Raw genomic sequence first — 21,303 nt, 5'->3', positions numbered from 1 at the left:
ATGCACAACGCCCTGTGTCAGCTGAAGTGGTGTAAAGCTCGCTGCCATTGGACTCTAGAGAAGTGTAAATAATGAACCACACTTCACCATCTGGCAGTCTGACTGACACATCTGGGTTTGGCGGATGCCAGAACAACGCTACCTGCCCGAATGCATAGTGCTAACTGTAAAGGTTGGTGGAGGAGCAATAATGGTCTGGGGCTGTTTTTCATGGTTTGGGCTAGGCTCCCTAGTTCCAGTGAAGGGAATTCTTAACGCTTATACTATACTGCCTCCTGGGGAGCACCCATATCCTGGGAGCAGGCTGACCCTGTCACTGTGAGTACTATGCTATACTATAGTACTATAACTGACTATACTATATTATACTACTGTACTTGACCTCCTGGGGAGCTCTTATCTCCTTGGCACGGATAGACCCCTTCTCAGTATTGACCTGTAGTATACAGGTCTGTGTTTCCCCACTGTGTTTCCCGTCTCCCCTCCAGTCTTTGCGTAAGGTGGGCCAGGACTCCACGGTGCTTCTCATCTGCATCACAGTGTTCCTGTCTTACCTGCCTGAGGCAGGACAGTACTCCAGCTTCTTCCTCGATCTTAGACAAGTGCTGATCCCAAATACACCCTACCCCCTAACCTCATCCTCTAAACCCTAACCCCTTACCTCCCTGAGGGCGAACAGTACTCTAGCTTCTTCCTCTAACCCTTAAGCCTCAAATTGGGCAAGAGCTCATCGGAGCTGAGTGCCGGCCCCTCAAATGTTCTACTGCTTGAGCTCCTGTTCTTCTTATAGAATATTAGCTCAAAAGTATTATAGAGCTCCTGCACCTAAATATAAACAGTGCAGTCCAAGTCAAGCACTGCTGCACCCTAGGCACCTCCTCCTAGAGTTAGACAGGTGCTCACCAGAACCAAAACAACCCCTAGTCTCAACCCTACCCTCTATATTTCTGTAACCAGTGGGAAAGTTGTAAATATGGTATTGGAACTGACCGTGTGCGAACACACACACTAACGTTCAAAAGTTTGGGGTCACTTAGAAAGCTCCTTGATTTGTCCATTTTTAAAATAACTTCAAATTGATCAGAAATACAGTGTAGACATTGTTAATGTCGTAAATGCCACGTTTGTGTTAGCTAATCCAAGTTTATCATTTTAAAAGGCTAATTGATCATTAGAAAACCCTTTCGCCATTATGTTAGCACAGCTGAAAACTGTTGTTCTGATTAAAGAAACAATACAACTGGCCTTTGGACTAGTTGAGTATCTGGAGCATCAGCATTTGTGGGTTCGATTACAGGCTCAATAGCCAGAAAAAAAGAACTTTCTTCTAAAACTTTTCTTTGCAACTCTGCCTAGAAGGCCAGCATCCCGGAGTCACTTTGACGTTGAGACTGGTGTTTAGTGGGTACTATTTAATGAAGCTGCCATATGTGTATACATGCATGCATAGCTACTGTTTTGCTTCTGAAGATGCATACATACATACTGTGAGCGGACCAAGTAATTGGGCGTCACTCTAAAGCGGGAAGGTGGAATAAACGAGTCAGGAGTAGGTTTTCTTGATTGAACACAGTTCTCTATTGAGGGCATTTGGTCAACACAAACACTCCAACATAATCAATGAAAATCTTCCAAGGAAAAACATACATCTTCTCCAGGTGAAACAGGAACACAATAGGATTATCTTTAATTAAACTACAACAAAAGTCACAGGATTGTCACCGTCTTAATGGTTCTTCCTGGATAGCTCCTCTCTCTCAGTGGCCATCTTCCAGAGATAGTTTTCTCCTCCCCTCTCTGCTGGTTCCATTCTCTCTCTTATAGGGGAAGGAGAGTATGTCATTAGTACCGTCAGCTGTGCTTAATTGCCTCTGGTTACCTTGTCTCCCATGCCTTGTTGGGCTACTATCCGTGAGCCCAGCCTGCCCTCTGGTGGTCCTTCCACAATACATACATACAAACATACAAACGTAGCTACTGTTTTGCTTCTGTAGATATGATACATACATACATACATACATACATACATACATACATACATACATACATACATACATACATACATACATACATACGTACATACATAGCTACTGTTTTGCTTCTATAGATATGATACATACATACATACATACATACATACATACATACGTATGTAGCTACTGTTTTGCTTCTGTAGATACATACATACATACATACGTATGTAGCTACTGTTTTGCTTCTGTAGATATGATACATACATACATACATACATATATACGTACGTATGTAGCTACTGTTTTGCTTCTGTAGATACATACATACATACATACATACATACATACATACATACATACATACATACATACATACGTATGTAGCTACTGTTTTGCTTCTGTAGATACATACATACATACATACATACATACATACATACATACATACATACATACATACATACATACATACATACGTACGTACGTACGTACAGTACCAGTCAAAATTATTTTTACTATTTTCTACATTGTAGAATAAACTATGAAATAACACACATGGAATCATGTAGTAAGCAAAAAAGTGTTCAACAAATCAAAATATATTTGAGATTCTTTGAAGTAGCCACTGTTTGCCTTGATGACCGCTTTGTACACTCTTGGCATTCTCTCAACCAGCTTCACCAACAGTCTTGAAGGAGTTCCCACATATGCTGAGTACTTGTTGGCTGCTTTTCCTTCACTCTGTGGTCCACCTGACAGGTGTGGCATATCAAGAAGCTGATTAAATAGTGTGATCATTACACAGGTGCACCTTGTGCTGGGGAAAATTAACACAACACAATTCCACAGATGTCTCAAGTTTTGAAGGAGAGTGTAATTGGCATGCTGACTGCAGGAATGTTCACCAGAGCTGTTGCCAGAGAAATTAATGTTAATTTCTTTACAATAAGTCACCACCAATGTCGTTTTAGAGAATTTGGCAGTACGTCCAACCGGCCTCACAAACTCAGACCACCTGTAACCAAGCCATCTCATCCGGCTTCTTCACCTGCGGAATCGTCTTAGATCAGCCACCCCAGACCGCTGATGAAACTGTGGGTTTGCACGACTGAAGAATTTCTGCACAAACTGTCAGAAAGGGAAGCTCATCTGTGTGCTCGTCGTCCTCACCAGGGTCTTGACCTGACTGCAGTTAGGCATGTAACTGACTTCAGTGGGCAAATGCTCACCTTTGATGGCCACTGGCATGCTGGAGAAGTGTGCTCATCACGGATGAATCTCGGTTTCAACTGTACCGGGCAGATGGCAGACAGCGTTTTTGGTGTTGTGTGGGCGAGCGGTTTGCTGATGTCAACATTAAACAGAGTGCCCCATGGTGGCGGTGGGGTTATGGTATGGACCGGCATAAGCTACGGACAACAAACACAATTACATTTTATCGTTGGCGATTTGAATGCACAGACATACTGTGATGAGATACTGAGTCCCATTGTAGTGCCATTCATCCATTGCCATCACCAGCATGATAATGCACAGCCCCATGTCATACACATTGATCCAGAGTATCCTAAACATGCTATATGGATGAAATGTCTGAGTATGCAGGCCATGGAATAACTGGCATATTTTGACTCTCCTTTTGTTGTCCCCAGCACAAGGTGCAGCTGTGTAATGATCATGCTGTAGTCTGGCCCAGGAGTGTGAAGGTGAACGGAAAGGCTCTGGAGCAACAAACCACCCTTGCTGTCTCTGCCTGGCCGGTTCCCGTCTTTCCACTGGGATTCTCTGCTTCTAACCCTATTACAGGGGCTGAGTCACTGGCTTACTGGTGCTCTTTCATGCCGTCCCTAGGAGGGGTGCGTCACTTGAGTGGGTTGAGTCACTGATGAGATCTTCCTGTCTGGGTTGGCGCCCCCCCCCTTTGGGTCGTGCCGTGGCGGAGATCTTTGTGGGCTATACTCTGCCTTGTCTCAGGATGGTAAGTTGGTGGTTGAATATATCCCTCTCGTGGTATGGGGGCTGTGCTTTGACAAAGTGGGTGGGGTTATATCCTTCCTGTTTAGCCCTGTCCGGGGGTATCATCGGATGGGGCCACAGTGTCTCCTGACCCCTCCTGTCTCAGCCTCCAGTATTTATGCTGCGGTAGTTTGTGTCGGGGGGCTAGGGTCAGTTTGTTATATCTGGAGTACTTCTCCTGTCCTATCCGGAGTTCTGTGTGAATTTAAGTATGCTCTCTCTAATTCTCTCTTTCTTTCTTTCTCTCAGACGACCTGAGCCCTAGGACCATGCCTCAGGACTACCTGGTATGATGACTCCTTGCTGTCCCCAGTCCACCTGGCTGTGCTGCTGCTCCAGTTTCAACTGTTCTGCCTGTGATTATTATTATTTGACCATGCTGGTCATTTATGAACATTTGAACATCTTGGCCATGTCCTGTTATAATCTCAGCCAGAAGAGGACTGGCCACCCCACATAGCCTGGTTCCTCTCTAGGTTTCTTCCTAGGTTTTGGCCTTTCTAGGGAGTTTTTCCTAGCCACCGTGCTTCTACACCTGCATTGCTTGCTGTTTGGGGTTTTAGGCTGGGTTTCTGTACAGCACTTTGAGATGTCAGCTGATATACGAAGGGCTATATAAATACATTTAGTTTGATTTAATCAGCTCCTTGATATGCCACACCTGTCAGATGGATGGATTATTTTGGCAAAGGAGAAATGCTCACTAACAGGGATTTAAACCAATTTGAGAAATAAGCTTTTTGTGCGTATGTAACATTTTTGGGATCTTTTATTTCAGCTCATGAAACATAGGACCAACACTTTACATGTTGCGTTTTATATTTTTGTTCAGTGTATGTACTGTATGTCACCTCTAAACTGTATATTCTCCCCAGGTGGTAAGGTTCAGGTCAGAGACAGTTGCAGCCTTCATCGCTGTGGTGGGCATCCTCTCCATTGTGGCTTCAGGTTGGTGACCTTTTGATACTTGTTATACAGTTTTCTTTGACTTAGGTTGTGATGTCTTTTCGGAAGTCCTAGAGTTGTTGACATATCTGTAATAAATAAATGATTGATCGATTGATTACCTGCTGTGTTCTCTGTGTCAGACAGTGGTTCTCGGGATCCTGATGCGCTCCATAGCGAATAAGAACACCATCCTACTGGGCCTGGGCTTCCAGATATTACAGCTGGCCTGGTACGGCTTCGGATCACAACCATGGTCAGTACCAACTACCTACCTATAATGTCATTCACTAACCATAACCCTGGTAAGGCTTCGGATCACAACCATGGTCAATACCAACTACCTTTTAATGTACTGTCCCTATCACTAATCTTGACTCAGGCCTTACAATAACATATTGGTCACAATAACCCCTTTAAACACCACGTTTTGTGGAGCAGTCAGCAGACAGTGAGCAGACATTGCTTTCTTTTCTTCTAATCAACTCAAAATGAAATGGGAATACAATTTCCATGAGTTGACAAAATATATTGTGTCGCATTAAACGGCGCTATCCTGTCAGGCCATTAGAGCGCAGTATAACACCAACAACAACACAGTTCACTGACCAGAGCATTGTATCTAGTGTACCCCAACGATCCACAGCACTGAACAGGTCACACTGCGAGGATCCTTTATCATGGGGTCAGCACAGGACAATTGATTTGACTTTATTGTTCTGGCTTTATTACTAATCTACTGTTAATGGTTTGAACCAGGGGACTGAGAGGACAGGGGAAAGAAAGTAGTCCTGATGCAGTCCTGATGCTCTGAATGTTGTCTTATTATGGTTACTGTTGTTAGTGTTGACTCTGATAGATGCATTGAAGAGAGGTTGAATACAGGCCAGATTAGTCCTGTCTCTGTGATATCAGTCTGTGAGGAGGATTTCCATGTTTCCACCTCCTGACTATATAACCTTTTCAGTGTACTGTGTGTGTACAGTCTGATTTGTTGCCTGCTGATTCCTCTCCGGAGTTGGAAAATACTTTGTTAAAGAATTACCTCAAATGAAAACCAAATTTTTCTACAGCGATTGTTTGGTTTGAGCTGAGGTGTCTCTCGGGGCACACACACACATGCAAATGGTAGGGAAAATGGAATTGTGTTTTCTCTCTCCCGTTAGGATGATGTGGGCAGCAGGAGCGGTAGCGGCCATGTCTAGCATCACCTTCCCAGCTATTAGTGCCACCCTGTCTCGCAACGCAGACTCAGACCAGCAGGGTGAGCTACTACTACCACATACCAATATAAGACTGCCCTAATCAGAAATCGTCCCCCTTTTTTTCAGATCTGAAATGTTTTTCTATATAATATACAATGCATAGTATAGGCTACTTGCTCTAAAGATTTCAACCCCAATGGTGAGCTTATAAATAATTTCTGAAGCGTTCATCTCGTCCTTGTGAAGGCGTTATGAATGCCCTATAAAGCCTTTGGATCTATTGCAACCATCAATGGCCACCAGATTATCGCCAGCAGATCTCTCGTTACACCGTCAATATGAGCTAAATTCACCCGCACAGCTTATCTCAATTGCAATCTTTATTGGTCACCTCATTACCGCTCTCTGTTACCTTAATCCTGCTTGCTACTGTATCAAACTAATGTTGATCTAGCCTACTCTTATTATTTTTCAAATTTATTTAAAGCAGAACGACAGATTTGTACCTTGTCAGCTCAGGGATTTGATCTTACAACCTTTCGGTTTCTAGTCCAACACTCTAACCACTAGGCTACCCTGACAACTGTCTTTAAAGTAAAAATGTGTTTTATGGTCAGTTCTTATCACGATTGGGTGTAAAATATCCCTGGACTGTCCATATTTCAAATGTGTAAGTAAATCAAGTCAATCTTGATTAAGTTAGATTATAAAGGCCTATTTTTTTATCAAATAAAAATGTAGTCAACATTTATTTTTTGTGAAAATGTCAAATATAACCTAGAAGCTGTCTGTTATTATAATCACTTGACCCTCAACTGAACTGCTGGTTTATCCTTGAGGGGTTTTGGTTGAAATCAAGTTTGCTTTAACGTGCAGGTTCATGTAATCTCCCGTTTAGCAACATTTTAAGTAAGCCAGCGTTATCATGGTGGTACGTTCAAAGTTCAGCTTGTTTATTGCAATGGACCACCTTAATTTGTAGTATGTTTACTGTGTTCGATCATTGTGTAACCTCTTCATTGTCTGTCTCTAGATGTGATCCAGGGGATGATAACAGGTATCCGTGGTCTGTGTAACGGTCTGGGCCCTGCATTCTATGGTTTCATCTTCTATCTGTTCCACATGGAGCTGACTGATCTGGACGCAGTAGACAGCCCTGGGAAAGAACCCAAGCCCAAAATGGCCAACCCCACAGACGAGGTGAGACCAGTGACGACAGGACACATACACACTCAATCACTCAGCCAAACCCACGGACGATGTGAGACTAGGAAGGACAGGACACACACACACACACACAACCCTAATTCACACAATAGGGCCAATACAAGTTGAGCTGTACTGGGCTGGCCTGGTTATCTCTCCACCATAGAATGGATGAAAGGACCATGTAAAAAGAAGATGTCTGAGCCAGTGCAGTACAGATCAGGTTGGCCCTATAGTGTGAATAAAGCAACAAACTCACACATTTACTAACAATCACATATGTATTCTCGCTCTGCCTCCAGAGTTCCATCATCTCCGGCCCTCCCTTCCTGTTTGGGGCGTGCTCCGTACTACTCTCTTTGTTAGTAGCCCTCTCCCAGAGCACGGTGGCCCGGGGGTCTGACCGGGAGGCTACAAGAAATACAGCAGCGTAGCCCAGAGCCACTCACACAGCCCTCCCAGTAGCGGGGCAGAGGGCAAGGAGCCACTACTGGATGACAGTTGTGTATAACACCAGCCTGATGGCATTATTACAAACCACACCTGCCCCCATGAACAAACAAGTTAACCGTTACAAACAAACTGTTCTATATATATTCACACGCTCTTGCACACACATATCCAGATAAGAGTGGCTTCTTCTGAGAGCTGAAAATGTGTGTGTGTGTGTGTGTGTGTGTGTGTGTGTGTGTGTGTGTGTGTGTGTGTGTGTGTGTGTGTGTGTGTGTGTGTGTGTGTGTGTGTGTGTGTGTGTGTGTGTGTGTGTGTGTGTGTGTGTGTGTGTGTGTGTGTCGGAGAACCTTGTGTGCTGTCCTCTGAAGTCTGAACAGCTGAGTGTGGTGTAAGGAGTTCCCGAAGGCCCTGAGAGAGGGAGGAAGGAGATGGAGGGAAGAGAGAGAGGGGATGGGTAGCGCTGGGGAGAGGTAGAATGGGTACATTATGTACCCTACTACAGTGGGGCAAAAAATTGCAAATGTAGTATTTTGGATTTAGACTAAAACAAGATAAAGGATTCTTAGGACATTTTTAGCTCCCCGTGTCCGTCCGTATTTGATTCCAAAGGTGTTGCAGATACCACTGTAAATCTTTGCTGTTGTACTTTTGAAACAGTAGATTTTTTTTGTGAAGGATGCTCAAGTGATTTGAAATCACCAAATCACAAATGGAAATAGAACCGGTAGGTGTCAAAATGTTGGACATTTTATTGGGATTTCAATTTTGTCCCATTTTTGTCATTTGCATTTTTTTGTCATATTTTATGTTTGTTTTGTTTAACTTGTTTGTGACTACCTTAACTCATGTTTTGTTATTGTTTGTGACTACTTTTGTCTTAATTTTTTGGCTAAAAGTTTAAGTGCTATTTATAATAGCTTTTAACACTTGGACATTCCAATGTTGTTTTTTATTTGTGGATTTCTTCAACATTACATTTTGGGGATTTATTGAATGTTTGACTTAATAACAAGCTGTAATGTTTTTACTGAATTGTATAAATGACAACACTAGCATCATTGAATGTTCTGCGTTATACATGTTGTCGTTATGCCAACCAAACATACTGTTCATAATTTCAGCCTGGTTAGCAATAACCATGGCCACAAGCCTTATGGGCCCTAGTCAATTTTGTAGTAAACTACATAGGGAATAGGGTGACATTTGAGACATAGACCAAATGTCTCTTAGAATGTATATTTATTTATGTCAATGCTCACAATACATCGGATCAACACATTGGACCAACAACACACAAGGGCAGTAAACCGAATGACTAAGATCCTACATTAATTCAAACAATTCTGCACCAGCCCTAACACACAACACATGTACAGTTCCAACACACCGGCTTTTCAGTAAATGCACAAACATTCTTGTACTTACAATACATGTGTGTATGTTAACGTGAAGGATATGGCATCCTATAGGTCTGATTGCTACAGTAGTATGGTGCAGCTACATTTCTCAGACCGACCCTGATTTTTCTGACCACTCCTGTTTTGTAGTCCCATGTTGGTTTGTGGCCTGAGCTGAGCCTCCTCTCTTTGTGCCTACTGTTAGCCAATAAATTACCAGAGCAAGCCAACATGAGTGGAAATGGTTGAAAATATCATTTTAATATGTGAAACTAATGTCAAACAATTTATTTAAAGGTTTATTCTACATCAAGCTCTGTGACTTTTTCTTGCAACATACAGTAGGCTACATGTACTAGCAATGGGGTCGTGTTCATTAGTGCACACCATAGCAAAACATTTTGCAATGGGAAATAAAAATGAACATTTCTTATTGGACAAGTCCGGTTGGTACCTCTCCACTATTTTCTTCCATGGCATGCCTACTGAACACGACCCAAGCTCCAGCAGTACGAGCCCTGTTTAAAACCTCTCAGATCTCTACCTCAGAACCTGGGCAAACACTGAACATTCTGTTCTGTTGTTAATTTCCTTTCATTTATACTATTGTGTTCGATCCTCCGTGTGTGTTTAACCGTGAAACGTTAGGACTTTCTAGTTTTTAATCAGAGGCAACACCTCCCTTCCACTATAAGGTTATTTTGAAGTCACTGTAAGCAGTTAGTACACACACATACTGATAGGACCTTTTCTCTAAGCAAACCCTGCTAAATCATAGTTTTAAACAAAGATTACTATATTACCTATATTAAAACCATTGATTTTTAGCCTGTCAATTCAGAATTGCAAAGGAGGGAAGAGTACACCCTAAAGCAAACACACACACACACAACACACACACACACACACACACACACAGTATTGTAGTAAATACAATGTAATTGGTTTCCTGAAAATTACAGTTGATGAAACAAACCCAACCCCCAAAGTGTTCCTGAGTATGGACAATCTGTGTTTACAGTTTGTCACACCTGAAGATACGGTCCGATTTCTATTAATGGCCTGTGATCCTGGCCTGTCCGTCGGCTTCCCTTACTAAGAACTTTCTCTAAATGTTGAGGATCATCATCATCATCTGGTGTACTAGGGCGTCTGGTATGGTATTGCCACAAACACAGACTTAGACGTGTGTAGACACACACACACACCAAGCATGTAATGCTGATGTAGGCAGCCTGACAGCAGGCAGTTATGTCTATTTAGTGCAGCAGGTGGTATGTGGTCTTAACTTGGACTTGAAGAGAATCTCTGAGATGGATACTAAGAAGAGTCTTAGCCTTAATCCTGTCATTGGCCTCATTAACCCGCCATAATGTATGATGATGAATTGAGTTTGTGTCCCAAATGGCACCCTATTCCCTACATAGTGCACTACTTTTGACCACAGCCCTATGGGCCCTGATCAAAAGTAGTGCACAATATAAGGAGTAGAGTGCCAGTTAGAACACTGATTCTGACTGCCCCTGCCATTTGGATCTGGTTATGATATAGACTCATTACAGACCCAATTGTGCTAATCATCTAGTCTAATTACTAATGAGGAAGGATGGATGGATAGTGGAAGGGGGTGGGGCTGGGGATACATTGGCACAGTGTAAGCAATTGTCAAAAGATACCGACTGGGCACAAACTGGTTGAATCAACATATTGTGACATGGAATCTAGTGGAAAATACAATGGATTTGAAAAAAGTAATCCAAAATTGTTTTGAGGGTGAGATTTCAACAAACAGGAGTATGTCATCATGGTAACCAATTTTCAACATAGACAAACGCGTGTATAAAATATGTTGAATTTGTACCTTTTGAAACAACGTTACTTTTTTTTTCGGTACTTAAAAAATATATAACAACCAATAGGCTGGGCAGCGTCTCCTACTGGAGAGTTAATTAAACTACAGCTATCCATTTGCTCTCCAATCCAGGGTTTTGTCACTGACTTCTACCAATGTGCTATAATGAAAACGATTATTTAGAGATCTCTTAACTAAATACATATGTCGGATCTTAATTTGATAACTCTTTTGTTGCAGTGCATATTCATGGTGCATCAGGAAATTCAAATGAGCCTTGTGAATGGCCAAAACTGATATACTTTATTTCTAAAGTATATCGGCAGGGTAGCCTAGTGGTTTGAGCGTTGGACTAGTAACCGGAAGGTTGCGAGTTCAAAACCCCCGAGCTGACAAGGTACAAATCTGTCGTTCTGTCCCTGAACAGGCAGTTAACCCACTGTTCCCAGGCTCTCATTGAAAATAAGAATTTGTTCTTAACTGACTTTCCTGCTTAATTAAAATTTTTGTACAGAATACTTGTAAAATAGATCAATTGCCCTTAGTCTGTTTTTTTATTTTTTAAAGGACTAAATTGCTCGAAGACAATGCCAACCAGAGGGCGAACATATATTGAAAGACTTTGGTTGCAGTTAGGACTAAGGCAGACAGAAAGAGGCAAAGCGAGAAGGCTCTCTCTCGCCAAAATAAGCCCAATGCGTTTCTATAGGTTTGATATGCAGACCTAAACTCGTCGCCTGCTTTCCTGCCTTTGGGACGGCTCTCCCTGTTAGCGCTAAGACATGATCATCTCGTCATTAGAAATGGATCTCTGACTTAGGCGAAACCGACATATTTTAGGGGCGGTAGAGGTGACCAATAATGGTTGCATTTGAGATCAGCTGTGGGAGTGAATTTAGCACATATTGATGGTGTTGATGGCACATAACGAGCTCTCAATTGGCGATAATATAGTGCCATCGATGGTTGCAATAGGCCTCTTGTTATTATGATGCTGCGGTGGACCTACCTGTTGATCTAGCGGCAACCTAAAGACAAACTGGATATTGAATTATGTTTGGTTGTCAAAGCAACCAAATATCAACATATTGAAGGAGATGTTTGGATCTTCTGCTTGGATAGTTCCATCTGTTCCACTGACTTAGTCTGGCCTTAATTTCAGTTTGTCTACAAATTAATAATGTATATGTTGGATTTGTGTCTCCATCGCAACCAAAAATCTAAGTTAATATGACTAAATCAAAATTTGATTTAGTGCTATTCTTTAACCTAGATGTGTGGTTTATATGAATCCAACATATCAATTATTAATTTGTTGACAAACTGGAATGAATGAATGACATTTTATTTTCGTGTCAAATCCCCAGTTGGCAACCCATTAATTGACACAAACAAGGATTACAATTATTCACTATGATAATTCAGTGATAATTCTTCCAGTGAATAAGAAATCAATATATAATAGTAAATAAGGTTATCCAAGCAATAACTATAATCCTAGAGCAGTAAACATGTGTGTATATATAAAAGAAATACAGATAAATACTGAAAAAAAAAATATGGAAAGGCATTTGAACCCAGTCTGGCACAAAGAGAAGATTCAAGTGTGAGACAGGCCTACACACAATCTATACATACGTGGCATTTGCTATATAGGAGCTAAAAATATATATTTTATATAGGTCTCCCTTTTTCTTTTATTGCAGGCTTTAACTACAAATTCTGCAAAAGGAAATACACCATGGACAACAACAAAAAATCAGTTTCTCCTCATCGCTCAGCCACATAATGCCAGAGTATATGTGGTGAGCTTTCTGGAATAAGGACAAGTGTATATCGTGGTAGAAAGGGCAATAGAGGGTGAACTGAATTTATTTCTCTATTACTTTGAGGTCACAATAGTTAGTCTTCTTCCATTTCACCAAGACTAAAGGCGGCCCGCACTAAAAAAGCCAGATCTGTACAGACTTCAAGGAAACTTTGGTGACCTTATTTGACATTTTCTGCTGCTTTGTAGACACGGTTCGATCCCACCTTGGGGCACTACTGTTGAGTAAGTAAAACACTAAACAATCACAATACAGTAACTAGTGATCACTCTATTGTCAGTTATTAATGATAAACCTTTCAACTGCACTCTTCCTCCCCTCCCTCCATCTCTCTATTTTTCAGATCCAGATGACAACCTGCACATGCTCCGAGGGTTGCAGTTCTGCCGACTTCCTTTTGATCACAAGTTTTATTTGGAGAAATATCCAATAAACCAAAGACATTGCTTTAACTGTGAATGTACTTTATTGCATGTTATATTATTACATTTTCCTCAAATAAAATGGAACATACATAACGTGTTTATTTTATTTATTTACATTGGGTCTGTGAGAGTCATGTTTTGTAACTCAGACAAAAGCACACAATTTCCCCACAAACTATCCACATATGAAATGGAGCGTACATAAAGTAAACAACTAATTACAATTTATTTACAGTGCATTCGGGAAGTTATACCTTTATTCTAAATTTGATTAAATTAAAACATTCTAAAATTGATTAAATTAAAACATTTCCTCATCAATCTACACACTACCCCATAATGACAAAGTGAAAACAGGTTTTTAGAAATGTTTGTGAATTTATTACAAAAAAATACAGGTATCTTATTTAAATAAGTATTCAGAGCCTTTGCTATGAGACTAAAAATTGAGCTCCGGTGCACTATGTTTCCATTCATCATCCCTGAGATTTTTCTACAACTTGATTGGAGTCCACCTGTGGTAAATTCAATTGATTGGACACAATTTGGAAAGGCACACACCTGTCTATATAAGCTCCCACAGATGACAGTGCATGTCAGAGCAAAAACCAAGCCAGGAGGTCGAAGGAATTGTCCGTAGAGTGCCGAGACAGGATTGTGTCGAGGCACAGATATTGGGAAGGGTACCAACAAATGTGTGTGGCATTGAAGGGCCCCAAGAACACAGTGGCCTCCATCATTCTTAACTGGAAGAAGTTTGGAACCACCAAGACTCTTTCTAGAGCTTGCCGCCGGCCAAAATGAGCAATCGGGTGAGAAGGGCTTTGGTCAGGGAGGTGACCAAGAAACCGATGGTCCTGCTGACAGAGCTCCAGAGTAACTCTGTGGAGATGGGAGAACCTTCCAGAAGGACAGCCATTGCTGCCACTCTCCACCAATCAGGCCTTTATCGTAGAGTGGGCAGACGGAAGCCACTCCTCAGTAAAAGGCACATGACAGATCGCTTGGAGTTTGCCAAAAGGCACCTAAAGGACTCAGACCATGAGAAACAAGATTCTCTGGTCTGATTAAACCAAGATTGAACTCTTTGGCCTGAATATCCAGCATCACGTCTGGAGGAAACCTGGCACCATCTGTTCTGCTCCTGAGCAAGGCAGTTAACCCTCTGGGCGACTAAGACGTGGATGGCAGTGCCCCGCACCTCTCTGATTTAGAGGGGTTGGGTTAAATGCGGAAGACACATTTCAGTTGAATGCATTCAGCTGTACTCCTGACTAGGTATGCCCCTTTCCCTACGGTGAAGCATGGTGGTGGTAGCATCATGCTGTGGAGATGTTTTTCAGCGGCAGGATCTGAGACTAGTCAGGATTGAGGGAAAGATGAACGGAGCAAAGTACAGAGAGATCCTTGATGAAAACCTACTCCAGAGCTCTCAGGACCTCAGACTGGGGCGAAGGTTCACCTTCCAACAGGACAACGACCCTAGGCACACAGCCAAGACAATGGATGTCCTTGATTGGCCCAGCCAGAGCCTGGACTTGAACCCGATAGAACATCTCTGGAGAGACCTGAAAATAGGTGTGTAACAATGCTCCCTATCTAACCTGACAGAGCTTGAGAGGTTCTGCAGAGAAGAATGGGAGAAACTCCCCAAATACAGGTATGCCAAGCTTGTAGCGTCATACCCAATAAGACTTGAGGGGCTTCAACAACATACTGAGTAAAGTGTCTGAATACTTATGTAAATGTGATTTAACCTTTTTATTTGTAATACATTTTCAAACTTTAAAAAAATGTTTTTCGCTTTGTCATTATGGGGTATTATGTAGATTGAAGGCAAAAAACAATTTAAACAATTTTAGAACCAGGCTGTAAAGTAGAGGTCTGAATCATTTCCGAATGCACTTTACATATTCACATACGTGTGTGGGAGACCGTGTGTGTGCATGTTGCGTTTTATTTTTCCTTGTCAGCCACCATCTCTCCTAAACATGCACTCTCCACCAACTGTGAGTAAGCAATGGAAATGGATAACACAATCTGTAGGCCTAAATATCTCCAATCCTAAAATAAATTGGAGCATGCATAAAATGAATGAGTAATTATAATGTATTTACAGACTATGTTTTATTTGTTCTTGTTAGCCACCCATCTGTGCTTTTCTGCTACATAAAAAGCTGACGTCTGGAACTTCCTCCAGGTCATCTCTCTTGCAATTCCTTGGCCTTGGTTGCCTGATGAATCACCCTGATTTTTGTCGCTACATACATTCACTGTGGAGAACAAACATCAGTTTGACCTGAACAATGTGGATGGGTAGCCAGGAAATGCCCTCGGTACAATAAAAATACTTTTGCAGGACAATAAACATATTTGCCACTCCTGGGAACGCTGTACATATGTGAGGGCTGTTGGGGCCCCGTTTCAGCTCCAGATGACAAAACCTGCACACACTCCCAAAGGGTTGCAGGTCTGCCGACTTCCTTTTTGTCATTCAAATATCTAATAAAACAAACTGATGCTTTAACTGTGAATTTACTTTATTACACACAATCCTCAAATAAATGGAGCCAAGGAACTTGTATGTAGGCCCTGTATTAAAGAACATAAATGGTTAAAGAAAAGTGTGACAAATAAAAACATATACCAATTTAATTTAAGGACCAAAAAACTGACAGCTGTGCCATATAAATTGCAAAATAGTTGGGAAGAGATTTTCGATGTACCCATTCCATGGCACATGGTTTATCAATTGATACGCAAAACAACGCCGGATTCAAAACTTCAAATTTTTCAATATAATTACTATACAAAATTCTTGCAACTAATAGAATGTTATATATATGGGGGATACAATCTTCCTAGCTCTGCAGATTCTGCTGTGAGGAGGCAGAGTCATTAGATCATTTATTTTGGTATTGTCCATATGTAGCTCATTTTTGGTCACAGGTCCAGGAATGGTTGAAGAATTGCAACATTTGCCTAGAACTAACACTACTACAGATAGTAATACTGGGTGATTTGAAAAGCCATAGTCAATCAATCAATAATATAATAATTATTTTAGCAAAAATGTTTATTTTTAATTTACAATCTGTAGAAGCTATGAGAATAGGAAGGTTCAACTCTTTTATGAAGCATCACAGCACAGTTGAAAAATAAATGGCAAGTAGAAATCCGAAATGGATGATGTTGAGAGATAGATGCGAGGGGTTGAATAGAGCAGAAGGGTGGGACTAATAACAAGATAAACAATGTAAAATATACGGGATCTGTAAAATGTATATAGGTTCGGAACTTTTGTGAAATAGCATAGTTACAAATAGAAATCATCAAACTGGATGGACATCAGAAATAGAGGAAGGACTAAGAACAAACAAGAGAGAACTATTGTGAAGTAGACTGTGTCTGTAGAGTGTGTATAAGATGTATGGATTGAAGGTAGAAGCAGAAGTTTTTATTAGTTTACTCCAATTGGGGGATCGGCGGAAGGGTTTGCGGGGAATAATAATAAAGGTATATTCTTTTAAAAAGTATGTTTGTCTATATTGGTATGTGTATGTATATATGTGTATATATATGCATTGGTGTATGGATATATATATTTACCCCAAAAATATGGGGGATTGGAAATGATGCAGACAATTACATTGGAAGCAACATTCTTTCCGCAATATTAAGCTGATCCACCCTCTAAAAACATTTTTTTTTTAAACAAATTAATTATAAAAAATAAAAAATAAAATAAAAAATTAATGGAGCCTACATTAAATAATGTATTTACATTATTAAGGTTGTGTGTGTGTGTGTGTGTGTGTGTGTGTGTGTGTGTGTGTGTGTGTGTGTGTGTGTGTGTGTGTGTGTGTGTGTGTGTGTGTGTGTGTGTGTGAGAAGAATGTTTTTCAACTCAAAAAAGCACACTGAGTTTTCTCAAACTACAAATTAAGCAATACTCTTACAATATTATCAATCACACTGATTGGAAAGATTCTTAGAGTAATTATGTAGTTATTGATAATGAATATGTAGGTGTAGATATCTCCAATCCTAAAATAAAATAATGAAGTAATTACAATGTATTTACATTGGGGATAATGTGTGTGTGTGTGTGGGATGTTGTTTTATTTTTCCTTGTCAGCCACCTATCTCTGCTTTGTCAATAGTGATAGACCCGGTGTATGCACTTCTGGGAGAGGCTATCAGGGGCAGTGGTGGAGTGCATGGCAGATCTGAAAGAGAGAGGCACAAAGTGACAGTAGGTAAACAGTTGTTGGTGTGAGGGCGTGAGCGTATGTTTATGTAATATAATTCTGAATGACCTGTATCCATCTGGGAATCCTCAAAAGTTTCTCCCTTCGCAGCCAGTGTAGTAAGAACTGGTGCAGCCGGTAAATGAAATACCACAGCAGAGGACTACTGTGACTGCAGCTGAACTGCTGGGGGTGGCAGATCTAAAAGAGAGAGGCACAATTGTATTAACTGACAGTAATCATACAACTAAACAGACAGAATGAGTGTAAGGCCTAGATTCGATCAGATCAAGCGTTAACCGGCGATATCTGACACCCACATAGCTGATGTTTTGGTGGTGTCTGAGGTGCAACTGCGTTGGATCTGTCAAATCAGGAAGCAGCTGCTCTTGATCATTGTCACGAAACTATACCCGTCCTACTCACGTTACACTTTCTCGTTCTGAATTTGCATGTTACATAGAATTAATGACACTCAAATTCTAAATCATTAAACTAAATAATGAGGATTTCTATCAGCCTAATCGAGGTGTAGATTACATCTCAAATTGCAGTATTCTAACTTGTAAACAGGGCAGCATGAGATTTCTGTTAATACGACCCCATGCAGCCAATGTCAATGTCAGCTTTAGGTATAATGCCAGGAGCCGCTTTTGAATTTGACAGCTGTAAGACAGTTCTACTGCTATGCGGATGTCGGAGAGTATGTGAGGGAGAGTATGTGAGGGAGAGTATGTGAGGGAGAGTATGCATGTGTGTATACATGGATGTGATAATTACCTGTATCATCTGTCGTGGCCGGTGTAGCAGGTGCAGGGTCAGACGACTGCAGCTGTGAGGACTGTGATTGCGCTAATAGATCTAAAAGAGAGAGGAACAATTTTGTTAAGTGAAAATAATTATACAACATAACAGAGTGAGTGAGTATACATGTGTGTGATAATTACTTAGCCACAGCACACTGCTTCAGGTCTACAAGCCTCTGGAAGCTCTAGCGTGCCACTCCAGGCCTGGAACAGCCTACCTGTTACCCACCGTGCCTGGTTGGCAGATCTGAAAGATAGACACTATAATATTTTATTGACAAAGCCTTGACTAACCTTGTAGAGCCTTGTAGACCTGAAGCAGTGTGCTGTGTTTGTGTGTGTGTGTGGGGCAACCACGCAGCAGACTTCATTTTCCCGACTTCTCATTGTACTTCCCTCGCAATCTGTGGTGTGTGTGATCTGTGTTATTGTGACTCAGAAGTGAGTCAACCTGACCACATCCTTGTAGTAGGACATTCAGTGATTAGATTCAGATCTGAATTGACAATTACGCAACATCATGTGAAGTTCAAAAAACCTCTAGGGCTTAGTCTACACAAATTGAATAAAGGATGCAGGACCTGAGCCCTAGGACAAGGACTATCTGGCCTAATGACTCCTGGCTATCCCTGTCCCCAGTCCACCTGGTCGTGCTGAGGATTCAGTATCTGCTGTTTCTGTCTGTTGCTATGGAACCCTGACCTGATCAGGACTCACCGGAAGTGCTACCTTGTCCCAGACCTACTGTTTGATCCTGTCTCTCTCTACTAGATCTGCTGTCTCAACCTCTAATTGCTCGGCTATGAAGGGCCAACTGGCATTTACTCCTGAGGTGCTGAACTATTTCATAATCTATAACCATAATCTATATGTGATTATTAAATGGCTGCACTCTTTTATAATCTCTACCAGCACAGCCAGAAGAGGACTGGCAACCCCTCAGAGCCTGGTTTCTTCCTAGGTTCCTGCCTTTCTAGGTGAGTTTTTCCTAGCCACTGTGCTTCTACATCTGCATTGCTTGGTCTTAGGGGTTTTAGGCTGGGTATCTGAATAAGCACTTTGTGACAACTGCTAATGTAAAAGGGGCTATATGAAATACATTTGAAAGATTGCTTGTATATGTGTCACGAATCCCGCCGAAGATGGTGCCTCTTCCTGTTCGGGCGGCGTTCGGCGGTCGTCGTCGCCGGCCTACTAGCTGCCATTGATTCCCTTTTTTGTTTCTGTTTGTTTGGTCTGATTGGTTACACCTGTTTTGAGTTTAGTTTTGTTTGTGGGCTACTTAAGGGCACTAGGCCCGCCGGCTTTTGTGCAGGCTTGTTTTCTGTTCATGGTGTTGGATTATTTGTGGATTCTATTCTATACAATATGCTTCTATTCATGTTAGTAACTCTAAATATGACATTGAGTTATCTTACATTTCCTCAATAGGATGCTGCACCTTAAACCAACACTTTTTCCTGGTCTTTCCTGCTGGGGACAGGGGGCTTCAGGTTTGGGAATGAAGGGGCTAGAGAATTGGAATATTAACAATAATTAGTGTTCACATTTATGAATTAATTAACTTAAAATTTCAGTTAGCTGTGTACCTCATCTGATTGAGAATTGCTGATGATATACTGTATATGTCAATTTTCATTTGAAAATCTGCCACCGAACCACACAATTCTATCTGGTGAGAGTGCACACAACCATTAGTTTATTTTACCAGGTCAAAAATAACCATTTGTTAAAGGGAGACCTGGCAAAGAGGACAGGGCTCTCAAGTAAAAAGCTATGGTATAGATAAAGACAATGAGACACAACAACAGCTGCATGAATGTGTGATCTTTCCATAATATTAACTAATTTAACCATAAACCCAACGAAGAACATAACAATAGGAAGGTTATTGTTTCTGTATTGTAGCCTACTGTATCCCACCCCATCAACCAACTACTAGCTAGTGACAAGGCTACGTTGTTATCATTTAGTAATGTTGTACTGTAGCCTACTGCACCCCATATCAACCAACTTTCCAACTAATGTTAGTAGTGTTCAAGGCTATATTGTTGTCATTCAGTAATACTAACGCTACTGTAGCGTACTGTAGCCTAACACATACATACATACATACATACATACATACATACATACATACATACATACATACATACATACATACATACATACATACATACATACATACATACATACATACATACATACATACATACAGTTGTCGGAAGTTTAGATACACTTAGGTTGGAGTCATTAACACTTGATTTTCAACCACTGAAACAAATGTCTTGTTAACAAACTATAGTTTTGGCAACTAATTTTTCCAAAAATTTCACTTATAATTCACAATTCACAATTCCAGTGGGTCAGAAGTTTACATACACTAAGTTGACTATGCCTTTAAACAGCTGGGAAAATTTCAGATAATTATGTCATGGCTTTAGAAGCTTCTGATAGGCTAATTGACATCATTTGAGTCAATTGGAGGTGTACCTGAGGTCTACCTTCAAACTCAGTGCCTCTTTGCTTGACATCATGGGAAAATCAAAAGAAATCAGCCAAGACCTCAGAAAAAAAATTGTAGACCTCCACAAGTCTGGTTCACCCTTGGGAGCAATTTCCAAATGCCTGAAAGTACCACGTTCATCTGTACAAACAATAGTACGCAAGTATAAACACCAGCATCATGTTGTGGGGGTGCTTTGCTGCAGGATGGACTGGTGGACTTCACAAAATAGATGGAATCATGAGGGGAAAATGATGTGGATATATTGAAGCAACATCTCAAGATATCAGTCAGGAAGTTAAAGCTTGGTCGCAAATGGGTCTTCCAAATGGACAATGACCCCAAGCATACTTCCAAAGTTGTGGCAAAATGGCTTAAGGACAACAAAGTCAAGGTATTGGAGTGGCCATCACAAAGCCCTGACCTCAATCCCATATAAC

At 41.1% G+C, this 21,303-nt stretch overlaps 2 long non-coding RNA genes and 1 pseudogene across 2 annotated transcripts; 2 read left to right on the top strand and 1 right to left on the bottom strand.

Moving 5' to 3' along the window:
• The first annotated feature begins 267 nt into the window (after window positions 1-267).
• Window positions 268-8,102, top strand: LOC112227315 (annotated as a pseudogene).
• A 118-nt stretch (window positions 8,103-8,220) lies between these two features.
• Window positions 8,221-13,471, top strand: LOC121841196. Its single transcript, XR_006080209.1, has 3 exons — window positions 8,221-8,522; window positions 12,754-13,100; window positions 13,220-13,471. It is a non-coding gene; the product is annotated as an uncharacterized LOC121841196 (long non-coding RNA).
• Window positions 13,472-16,994: 3,523 nt separating this feature from the next.
• Window positions 16,995-19,862, bottom strand: LOC112226443. Its single transcript, XR_002949733.2, has 4 exons — window positions 19,776-19,862; window positions 18,332-18,412; window positions 17,621-17,752; window positions 16,995-17,530 (listed from the first exon to the last, which is right to left on the bottom strand). It is a non-coding gene; the product is annotated as an uncharacterized LOC112226443 (long non-coding RNA).
• Window positions 19,863-21,303: the final 1,441 nt, after the last annotated feature.

The sequence above is a fragment of the Oncorhynchus tshawytscha genome, linkage group LG28 (assembly GCF_018296145.1).
Source record: "Oncorhynchus tshawytscha isolate Ot180627B linkage group LG28, Otsh_v2.0, whole genome shotgun sequence".
Classification (NCBI taxonomy): domain Eukaryota; kingdom Metazoa; phylum Chordata; class Actinopteri; order Salmoniformes; family Salmonidae; genus Oncorhynchus; species Oncorhynchus tshawytscha.
Note: the sequence above shows the minus strand (reverse complement) of the source record. Positions and strands in the feature narration are given on the sequence as shown.